This window comes from Vulpes lagopus, chromosome 16 (assembly GCF_018345385.1).
Source record: "Vulpes lagopus strain Blue_001 chromosome 16, ASM1834538v1, whole genome shotgun sequence".
NCBI classification, from domain to species: Eukaryota; Metazoa; Chordata; class Mammalia; order Carnivora; family Canidae; genus Vulpes; species Vulpes lagopus.
In genome coordinates, this window is record NC_054839.1 from 39,340,078 (window position 1) to 39,352,246 (window position 12,169).

A 12,169-nucleotide genomic window follows, 5' to 3' on the forward strand; every position below is an offset into this window, starting at 1 on the left:
GAGTTTTATTTTGGGAATTATAAAAGTGAAAAAAGATATGGAACCCACTGCAAAACCATATTGTCATAACTTTAACTGGAACTTTATTTCTTTTTTAGTGTCCTTTTATTAAACCCTGAGACTGAGTCCTTATAATGTTAACGATGATAGCTGCTTAAAAGATTTGTTTACATCATGCTTGCATTCATGCCATTTTTAAAAGACCATGTTTAGAGCAGTTTTAGGCTCACGGCAAAACTGAGAGATACAAAGATTCCATATATATACATAACATTTTTTTTTTTACTTTGCTAATTGTTCGAGTTTAACTGACATGACTTCCCCCGTATACATCTGCACCATCCAAATCACTTCAGTCTTTATAATATTCTTTTTTCCTTCTTCATGTTCTCAGAAGCATTGATATACTTGTCTGTTAAGGTAAGGTCTCTTCAATTCCATTTTCTTCTTTATCCTCTGGGGACCTGCTTCTTCAATTATCCCTGAACTTTATAAAAAATATTTAACCTGTCCTCTCAACTGGCCTCTAACCTTTTACCCTCCCATGTCTAAAGCTTTGAAGTATGTTTATATGATACTTTGATTTCCTGCTCCTTTATTTCATTTTCTCTTTTGAATTTTTTAAACAAGTGGTATGTATTGACTGCATTTATTTAATCACTAACTCTCAACTTCTTTAGAAACATTTAAAATATTTTGACTTCTAAGGAAGCTCTTTCAAAAGTAATCCATTACCTCTTCATCTTCAAACTCAATGTTATCTCAACCTTTCCTCTTCTTAAAACTCTCTTTCCCATTTGGCCACTTCTTAAAACATCCAGAGAAATGGCATGAGAAAAGGCATACAAACAGGAAAGCATGTATGTCTTCTGGGAACACATCCGAATTTAGTTCCCAGAGTTACAGAAACCAGGAAAGGAAGAAAAAGGACATGAAGGGAGAAGAACAAAACAAAATCAAAATCAGTTAGAGTTAGAAAAGAGTTTCTATCATGAGATGTCACTGTCAAAATACTTACTGTATACAGGCAAGGGATTAAGCTTCCATTTAACTTGGTTCTGTGTGTTTCTGTGAAATAGGCATAATTAGCTCAAATCAACAGGGTTGACAGTCATTACTAAGCCAACTCTTTTTCCTGTCTGCGACTTCAATATTATTGATTAAAATAGCAAATTAAAATGAATGTGAACAGGCCAGCGAAAGAGGCTCAACACAGCTGGAAACACAATAGCAATGAGTCATCAGAACAAAACCTTTAAATACTGTTCTTAGAAGTATGACTATATCAAACTATCCTTGGCAGTAATTGATTACCAGTAATTGATAATTGTTAATCCACATGAAATGATCCACCTTAGTGCTTGATTTGGAAAGTTCTTGCCAGATTTATATAGAACTAGAACAGTATGCATATGGATGGATTTCAGTGAAATAAGCAGAAATTTCTGAGTAAAAAAAATGAATTCATTGTATCAAAATCAATCTTCATGTGCTAAACATAAATATTGTCTTTTCCTCAGACAGAACGTGGGAGAAATGTGCTCCATAAATTCTTACAGAGTAATATATAAAAGTCTTTTTTGGGCAGCCCAGGTGGCTCAGCGGTTTAGTGTCGGCTTCGGCCCAGGGTGTGATCCTAGAGACCCCAGATCGAGTCCCACGTCGGGCTCTCTGCATGGAGCCTGCTTCTGAAGGTGGCGCTAAACTACTGAGCCACAGGGGCTGCCCCTAGTACACAGATTTTTATGTCTACTTATTTTCAGCATAATGTCTTTGGGATTCATCTGCAGTGCTTTTATAACAGTTGTTCTTTTTTTTTTTTTTTAAAGATTTTACTGATTTATTTGAGAGAAAGAGAGAGTGAGAGAGAAACATGAGTGGAGTGGAGGGGCAGAGGGAGAGGGAGAAGCAGGCTCCCTGCTGAGCAGGGAGCCCAAGGAAGCCTCCAGCCCAGGAGCCTGGAACCATGGCCTGAGCTAAAGGGCAGATGCTTAACCAACTGAGCCACCCAGATACCTCATTCTTTTAAAAAAAAATCCACCCAGATGCCCCATTTAAAAAAAAAAAAAAGATACTTAGTATTCCTTTTTATAAGCAGCACAATTTAAGAATTTACCTTTTTTTAAGACTTTATTTATTCATGACAGAGAGAGAGAGAGAGGCAGAGACACAAGCAGAGGGAGAAATAGGCTCCATGCAGGGACCGACAGGGGACTCAATCCAGGGTCTCCAGGATCACACCCCAGGCTGAAGGCGGCACCAAAGGTGGTGCCAAATCGCTGGGGCTGCCCAAGAATTTACTTTTTGGGGCACCTAGGTGGATCTGTCAGTCAAGCCCCTGACTCTTGATTTTGGTTCAGGTCATGATCTTAGGGTCATGGAATAGAGCCCCATGTGGGGCTCCATACTCAGCAAGGAGTCTGCTTGAGATGGTTTCTCTTCCTCTGCTCCTCCCCTCACTCACCAGTGCACTCTCTCTGTCTCTCTTTCTCTAAAGTACATAGATAAATGTTTTTTAAAAAATTAACTTTTAAAAGAAGATTTATTTATTTATTTATGGGAGGAGGGACATTAGGAGAGAGGACAGATTCTGAGCTAAGTGCAGAACCCCATGCATGGCTGATCCCATGACCTGAGCCAAAATCAAGAGCTGGGCTCTTTACTGACTGAGCCACTCAGGTGCTCCTAGAATTCATTTTTTTATAGACATTTTGGACATTTCCAATTCTGAGATGTTATGAATAAACCAATTCCGAAGCATTATCCTCAAGTTTTTGTGAGAAGGTATGTTTTACTTTACTTGGGTAAATATCCAAAGTGGGATTGTGGGGCCACATGATGGTTATATTCAATTTGTAAGGAATTGTCTAATCATTTCCAAAGTGTGCCACAATATATGCATCAGCCATGTATGAGACAGAAGTCCACTTATATAACAACCTCACTAACGTTTATTCTCAGTTTTTTAAAAATTGTAACTACTGCAGTAATTGTGTGGTGGTATCTCACTGTAGTATTGGTTCACATTTCCCTGAAGCCTAATAGTGTCGAACAGCTTTTAAAGAGTTTCTTTCATTTTGTCTCTTTAATGTCCTTTGCACATTTTTTTTTGTTTTCTTATTGGTTTGTAAGATTTTTTGTATATTCCAGATGTAAGTCTTTTTTCAGATACGTAAATTGCATATATTTTCTGCCAATCTGTGTTTTGTACTTTCACTTTGTTAGAGAAATGGTGAATTTTGAAGAGCAAAATATTTTTTTTAATTTTGACAGTTTACTTATCAGTTATTTCCTTCAAATTCGGTGCTTTTAAGTGTACGTTTTAAGCCATTTTTTGCCTACCCCAAATATTTTCTTCTATGTTTTCTTCTAGAAGTTATATCATTGTTGTTTTGATATCTGGGTTTATAATTCATTTTTAATTAAATGGTGTGTGTTGCATAATGTAGAGATTGAGAAACATAGTACTAAAACCATATCACATTGTTTCAAAATTATTTCTTGAAATGACTATTATTTCCCTATCTGATCATCTTGGCACCTTTTAGAAAACCAACACATCATATGTGTGGCTGTATTTCTCTAATCTCTATCTTTATGCCTATCTTGTTGCAAACACCATAATTTCTTGTTTATTTTGACTTTACGGTAAGATTTTAAACTGAGATATTTAAATTTTCCAATTCTGCCCTTTGCATTTAAAATTCTGTTTGCTCTACTATTTCATTTCCAAATACTTAATGATTTTAGAAAAAGCTTGTAAATTTCTACAAAAAGAGCCGCAGGGATTTCTCTTGGGATTGTACTGATTCTTTAGATCAATTTGGGAGTGATGATCATGTTTACAATATTGAGTTTCCCAGTTTTTGAACAAGATATATGTCTTGTTGTGACATATGAGTTAACTTAGCTAGGCTACAGTACCCAGTTGTTTAGTTAAACTTCAATCTGGATGTTGTGAAGGTATTTTCAAGATGTTAATAACTTGTAATCAGTAAAGCATATTATTCTCCATGATATGAGTGTACTTTATTCAATCAATTGAAAGCCTTAAGGAAAAAAAAAAAAACTTAGGTCCCCCAAAGAAGAAGTATTCAAGATTGCCCTCAGACTTAATACTGCAACATTAACTCCTGCCAGAATTTCCAGCATACTGGCCTGGCCTGCGAATTTTGAATTTACCAGCCCCCACAAATGAGTGAGCCAATTCTTCAAAGTAAATTTCTCTCTTTATTTACATACATCCTATTGGTTCTGTTTTGCTGGAGGACCCTGCCTGATAAATTATTTTTTCCTCCCTTTTTTTAGGGTTTAATTTCTTTTAGAAATTTTAAATATTTTTCACTGTAAAAATATTGCATATTGCGTTCAAAATTTGTCCCAAGGCATCCAAAGCATTTTATGTTTTGATGCTACTATAAATGATATTTTTAATTTTGGTTGTTTGTTGCTAGTATAAAAAAATTCAACTAATTTGTATTATTTCAATTTGCATTATGCAACTTTTCTAAATTCACTTGTCTAGTCCATTTTAGTAGATGCCCCAGGATTATTTCTGCGTATGAATATTTTTTCTACAAAAGAAAACAAATTACTTTTTTAAAAAACTTAACTTGTGCCTTTATTTCTCTGCCACGTATTTCTCCTTCTTACAATTTATCTTTAATGAGTTTCATTGAGATACTGCCACATCCACTTGTTTATATATTGTCAATTCCTGCTTTGATACCACAGTGATGGACTTCAGTACCTATGGCAGAAACTACATAATCACACTATTTACTCATTGGTGCATTACAAAAAAAAAAAAATATGCTACCTCTGTTTTAGAATGTCTGATAGTTTTTTTATATGGATTCCAAGTCTCTTTAAATTCTCCATCTCTTCATTTTGTTCATCAACAAATTACTTTTTCCTAATCCATATACCTTTTATTGCTTTTACTTGTCTAAATCCGAAAAGGAAAACAAACCTTAGGAAAAAGTATCAGGGGAGCCTGGTGGCTCAGTCAGTTAAGTCTGCTTTTGGCTCAGGTCATGATCCAGGAGTCCTGGGATTGAGCCCTGTGCCTTGAGCTCCCTGATCAGTGGAGAGCCTGCTTCTCCCTCTGCCCCTACCCCTGCTCATGTTCTCTCTTTCACATGTGCTCTCTCATTCTCTCTCTTAAATGAATAAATAAAATATTTTAAAAAATTATCATTTCTTTATTGTGCTAAGAGAAATGACTCATAGAAATGAATATAGGACTGATACTGGGAAGGGAGAGAACAGTAGTAAAGAAAAACTTATAGCCATGTTTGATTCTACAAACCAACTCAGACCTTTTCATGTATCTTTGCATACCCACAATAAAATAGACAAATTCGATACAATATTTCTGCAATAATTTCGAGCTACTTGATATATCTTTACATGTCTCTACAGATGTATTTTTATCTGTATTGGAAATAAAATATTTAACAAATATAGACAAGCTTTCAAAAAGAATGTGTGCTCTTTTAACTTCTGGGAACTTTCTAAAAATAATATATCAGTTCGATAAAAAGCAGGAAGAAAACAACATTTTTTTTTTAGGTGTGATTTCCTTTCAAAGTTAATCAGTAATCATCATCATGCAGAGAAAGACAGAATACAGTGACACAAATGGGCCAAGATAAAAAACAATGAAAGAGTGACTGTTTGTACAGCAGAGTATATTTAGGTCCAGCTCCTAGTGTTGCCAGTGTCTTAGCATCAGAGTCATTATCATGAACCGTGGAGTCAAATCACTTAGACTCACACTCTGGGTCTTTCCCTCTGTGATCACTCTTGATTTTTGTGTTTCAGGTTTCTTCATATGTAAAATGGAGATAATTACTGTAGCAACCTAATAGGGTTATTATGAGGATTAAATGAGTCATTATTTGTAAGTGATTTAGAAGAGTGCCCGATGCACACTGAAATCTGTGTGTGTGTGTGTGTGTGTGTTAAATACAATTTTAATTGCATTCCACCTTGGGAAGAAGGCATATTATTCATATGCCTTAAAGGAAAAGTATAACAGTTGTCCCAAGAATTATTTCTAACATTAGTCCAAGAAGTTACACATTTAATTATAGAAAGAACACAAATTTTATTCTACAGAGTTTTTTTTTAAATTCATGAGAGACGGGGGGGTGGGCAGAGACAGGCAGAGGGAGAAGCAGGCTCCTTGCAGGGAGCCTGATGCAGGACTCGATCCCAGGTCTCCAGGATCAAACCCTGGGCCAAAGGCAGGCGCTAAACTGCTGAGCCACCCAGAAAATCCCCCAGAAAAATTTCTTAATCTATTATTATCACAAAGGGAAAAAATGTTACTAATATTTTTCATGCATTACCAAAGAGCTAAAATTCTCCATCAGCACTTTGTACTCCTTCTTCCCCTGACTACTCATTATATCACAATTTCCTGGTCCTCAAATGGCATCTTAAATGTGACTTTCTCAGAGAAGTCGAAGTCTGTGATGCATGTATAATGAATCATACATTCTCGCCTTTTCATACTTATCACAACTGTAATTAAGTAATTGTTCCTGTAGTTATTCTTTTTATGTCTTTCTCACAACAAAATTATAAGATGCTTAGATATAGGAATCATTCTTGTTTGCAACTACGTCTCCTGTTTCTATCAGCGTCGGATGCAATGTATATATTAGTTCCCTGAGAGAAGGGGTCTGGCATATTCTTTTTATCTGTAGCCATTGAGCATTTTAAGGGATGCAATAAATATTTGTTGCATGCATGAGTAAAGAACTTACCATATCATAAAAACGATAAATTGTTATTTTTGATAAATCAAATAGTTTCTGAAAAGTTACAATGTAAATGTGTGGTGCCTCCCTTTACAAACATTGCTGTATTTCACTGTCCAGTAATATAATTCTAGTCAAGTTCTCGGGCATTTACTTGATGTTTTGAGTATATGTTTGTAATAAGGACCAAGTGAGAGGCTGATTTTTGTGACAGTCCCCAGGAACCTGGCCTCTAGCATACATATATGTTCTTCCAATAATCCAATAAAAAGCGCTAATCTGGGTGCTGCTATAAATCTATTTGGCAGATGTAATTAAATTCAGATCAGCTGACTTTACAACAGGAAAGCTTTCTTATTGGAGGACTTTGTGACCCTTCAAATCTAGGTCTCAAAGTTAGAGACTGGGAGATGGGGTGGTCAGAGATATTTGAAGTGTGAGAGGAATTCCATGCAGGAGAGATTCTGTGTTGCTGGCCTTGAAGAGGGTAAGAGGCAAGTGGAAAGGAATACAGGTGTCCTCTAGGAGCTAAGAGTGATCCTCATCTGACAGCCATCAAGGAAAGAGGGACCTTGGTTTGTCAGCTGTAAGGAACTGTATTTTGCCAACAACTTGAATGAGCAGGGACAACAAATTCTTTGCCAGATCCTCAAGAACATAGATTAGCCAACATCTTGAATTTTGAGACCCTAAGAAGAAAACCCAACCACATTGTCTCCACACTTCTGACCTACAGACTAGAGAGTGAATAAATGGGTGCTCTCTTAAGCCACTATTTTTTAAAAGATTTTATTTATTTATTCATGAGAAACACACACAGAGAGAGAGGCAGAGACATAGGCCTAGGGAGAAGCAGACTCCGCACTAGGAGCCTGAGGTAGGACTCAATCCCAGATTACGGGATCAGGCCCTGGGCCAAAGGCAGATGCTGAACTGCTGAGCCACCCAGGCATCCCTTAAGCCACTAGTACTTTATTATGCAGCAATAGAAAAAGACTCCATCTATTTATAAAAACAAATAGATTTGGTGCAATTGCAAAGAAACGTTGCACGGGGCTCAGATGAATTAAATTTGTCTGGCCATAGCTTTCTAAGACTCAATTTGAACTGTTCAAAAATAAATTTTTAAAACTCCTAATTGAAACTGTGTAATAATAAAATATATTTTAATAAGTTAACAAAATAAATTTATTTTAATAAAATTAAACAGTTATGGTTGGGTCTTCAAAAGGATGAAAGAAGCGGTTTATTGAATTACTTTGTTACAAACATCCTATGAATTAGCTCCAGTCAACATGAATTGTCATGAATTGTCATTCCATGTTAATGGAAATGAAGAAGGTTTTTAAACAATATTTTTAAAATAAACATTGAATATTTGGCAAGAATTTTGCTATTTATGCTTTGGTACAAAACACATGCTGACTTGTTTGTATATGCCAGAGAAATATTCTGGATTTACAGTTCTCAAAAGTTTGTTTCCTTCAACATCCGTTGACCTTTGTCACTTCTGTTTCATGTACTTGTTTGAACCCTGACACTTTCTGTGGAAATCACAAAGGAGAGAGAACAATTACAACCCCCACTGTGTTTGAAGATCATATCTGTGCCATTTTTCTGTGTCCTTCTATAGAAGAGGTGAATCTGCAACCTCTAGACCATGATGACAATAATTCCTCTGTGTAACTGAGACAATCCATATATTCTGAGTCAGGAAAACTGCAGGTGAAAGAATCAAGCAGAAGGGCAAGGTGAAGAGGGACTTCTGATTTTCTTCAGCCGTGCGACAGCTGCTACACTAGATTAAGTACAATTCCCAACACTTCTTATTCGTTCTTCATAATGTTTCTGGAGCAATATTGAGCATCTCTTGTCTATCCCAGTTCCTACCATTATTGTCTCATGTTGCTTTATTACCATAATAAGCTTGTGAATCATAGTAACTAACTCAGTAGGGCTCCTATGGTGAATTCATTTTCATAACCTCTTTTGTTGTCACAAATGTGATCCAAAAGGATGCCAAGTCAGCAGTTCCTCACTGCTTATTAATATAGCACATTACAGAGATTCATTTAAAACTTCAACAGATGTAATATAATGAAACACTCTACTTATAATTACAATTATGCTAACACTTAATAATAATTGGGCCTCTGTGCCTATATTTCATTTTGCTCCAAAGACAATTGGATCTTTTCAAAAGTAGCTAACCCCTCAGCAGGTGTTCTGCTTAAAAAGCCAGCATAATTAAGTGAGAAAGAAAAAGTAGTTATGGCATAAGCAACAAGTGTGCAACTGAGAGGTAGAAATTAGAGCGATTGGGAGATCTAAGTTGTTCTCTAAGAGAAAGCAAGGTTGCAAAATGAAAATCAGGAGGCTTAATGACAGTATATAAACACATGGAAGTAAGAAGTAGTAAAAATGAGTCTCCTGATTAGCACAGCTTGTTGCCATTAAATTAATATGTAGAATTATATGTCAAGTGTAAACAAGCTCTTCATAAACAGCTCATCCCATCAAACTCTATTCTTAAAGGCTTCATAACGGCAGAGACTCTAAGTAGCCATTCTGATGATTACCATAATACCCATTTTTCAATCATACCATATTTGTCTCTATTATAACATCCATATCCTGTCACAAATATAGCTGCAATATACATTTATATACCAAATACTGAAGAAACATTGCATTCAAATACTCAACCCGCTTCTCCAAATACAAAACATATATTTCAGATTTTTAATCACTCAACAATTCTGTATAATGTGATCTCACAGTGAAACCTACAGTTTTAAATGGAATTCACTAAATGATGCTATCACCTCTACATGCTTGATTTTAATTTTAAGTAAATAATTGAGTAAATATCATTGAGTTTTAAATTGGTGGTGAAACACAGTGATAAATAACCAGAAGATATTTGTAGTCTATGTTTTAGGAAAATGTATTTGTAAGTACCCACAATTATGCTTTAATGATCCAAGCTAAGTGAATGCTCTAATAGCTGCTGGATATCAGACATTCATCCTTCCTTTGAGGAATTTATAATCTAGAAAAAGGCATCCAATAAACAAATATATAATGATAAATTGTGACCAACTGCTGTGATTACAATAAAAGTATGATTGTGTAAGAAAGTAGCCTCAGGGATCTATTTAGAACAGATAATCTAGAATGAGAGTTTTTGCAAGGAGCCAGTGTAGCTGAAACAGTTGCCCAAAGGATAGTTTGGGGTTAAGTAAATGAGTGGGAGTTACTTCCAGGCTGAAAATATGTGCCCAAAAACACTGAGCAGCAGATCAAGGTAGATTGTGCATAGTCTAGGATAAAGTTGGAGATATGGGTGAGTTTAGTTGACCAAGAATCTCCTAGGGCAGGTTGAGGAATTGGGGATTTTATTTTAACTATGTTGCAAGGTCAGGAAAATATTTAAGTACATGGAAGGTGGTGACAAATTAATGTTAATCTTTTGAAACATCTCTTTGGATGCTCTGTGGAAAGTGGACTATGAGATCAATTCAAAAGCTACAGCAATGATTTAGGTGAGTGATGCTGGCTTAGATTGAGCATTAGACATTAGGTCTTTGGAAACTATATGCATGAGTCTCTAACATTTGACAAGACACAAGAAAAATTATCCTATTAGTGATACAAGACTGTATTTATTTATGTACTTATGAGTTTTTATTGCCTTACCTTGTTGTATAAGGTTCGAATGTGTAGTTTCATTAAAATACTGTTAATTAAAAATAAATGTGTGGCAAATCATCGTGAAGTGAACACTGAGCAAAAAGACAAAAGATAAATACCAAAAATGAGAAAAATTCATTAAGTTGTAAGCTATGCTATCCTGTATATTAACTAGAAGGGGGGCACAATTTGCTTACAAAATTTCTAGGAACTAATAAAAGTATGGAAACATATGTCTGTTTACAAAATATAAATATTTTGAAAAATCCTAAAAAAATCAAAATAACTTTCCGATATAGAATTCCTGCTACTGATATTCAGTGTGAAATCTTTCCATAGGAAATTCTTAAATAAAAATCCTATGTCTAGAGAAAAATGACTGCCACAATTCATAGTACTTATGTCGATGTACTATGGCCAGGCTTATTATTTCTTCTCCAGAATTAATTTTGGGCTTGTCCTCACTGCTGTTTCAAATAAATGGTCTCTAAATCTCAGCACAGACTTAAGTCTGGGCTCTGCGTAGACAATTATAAATTCAAGAGAATGGTCTAATACTGAGGAAAGGTCAGAAAAAGTATGAACAGAATCCTTATTCCTAACAGGGTCCTCCACATAGTGCTGAAGAAGGTAACTACTAATCTGTAAGGGAAAAACTTAGTCCAACCCTGGACCTGAACTCAGGAAGGAAGAATATAGTAGTGAATGGCAGCTGGACACATTAGAGACAGCAAGAATGTGCTCTCAGAGGGCCTGGCTTTGCACACTGGCTCTACATTCAGTGATGTTTTAAGCTCTCTGAGTCTCACTCACCTGGTTATAAAATGCAGATAAGACTAGCTGACCATAGTATTGTGAGGATTAGAGATGACATGTACACACAATCATTAGAGTGTCTGATGCATGATAAGCAGTTAACTCATAGTGACTATTTTTCTCTACTTAAACAGAAAATAAAGCTTATTTAATATTGTCTCCAAAAACTTAATGGAGTTGCAAACTTAATGCTTGCAAAAATAATGCTAGTAAAATTGCTGATCTGATGAAATTGTCAAGTGGCAGCATATTTTGTTTTTACAGTAAGATACCATGGACTAGGGAGGTATTTTTTATGGTAGCTTATCATAGTATATACATACACACTGATCATCCCACCAATTTCTGAAAAGTCACTCCTGGGAGAGGAACAATCACCAGGTGTTCTTATCACTAAGGGAAAATTTGGCCATTATCAGGTTGTTGGGGTGGGGGAAAGGAAGTAGAACTAATGCAACAGGGAAGTGATAAGAAAAGAACACACATATAAAATATAATCACAGTACATTACCTACTTTACTGTAAAGCACACTCTTAGTTTCAGATCAAATTATGTGCTGATCTTTCAGCCTGAGAACAAAGAGTATATTACAAATTCATCTTTTGCCTTTTTTTCTTTCCCTGTGATATTTTACCATTGGGTCATTAATTTTAGAAATCAAGAATTTCATACACTTATGAAATTACATATTAATTATATGAAATAAAGGTACAAGAAAACAACCACGTTCTATCAAAAAATATCTTCTGCGTATATTCTCAATGATCTTGAGTCACATATATTTAGCTCTGAATGACTCAATTTCTTCTGTCCCAAGAATTAAAGTTTAACTGTATCTGTGTATCTACTATAATCTAGAATACCTGACAACAGATTTTGCAAGTTGGTT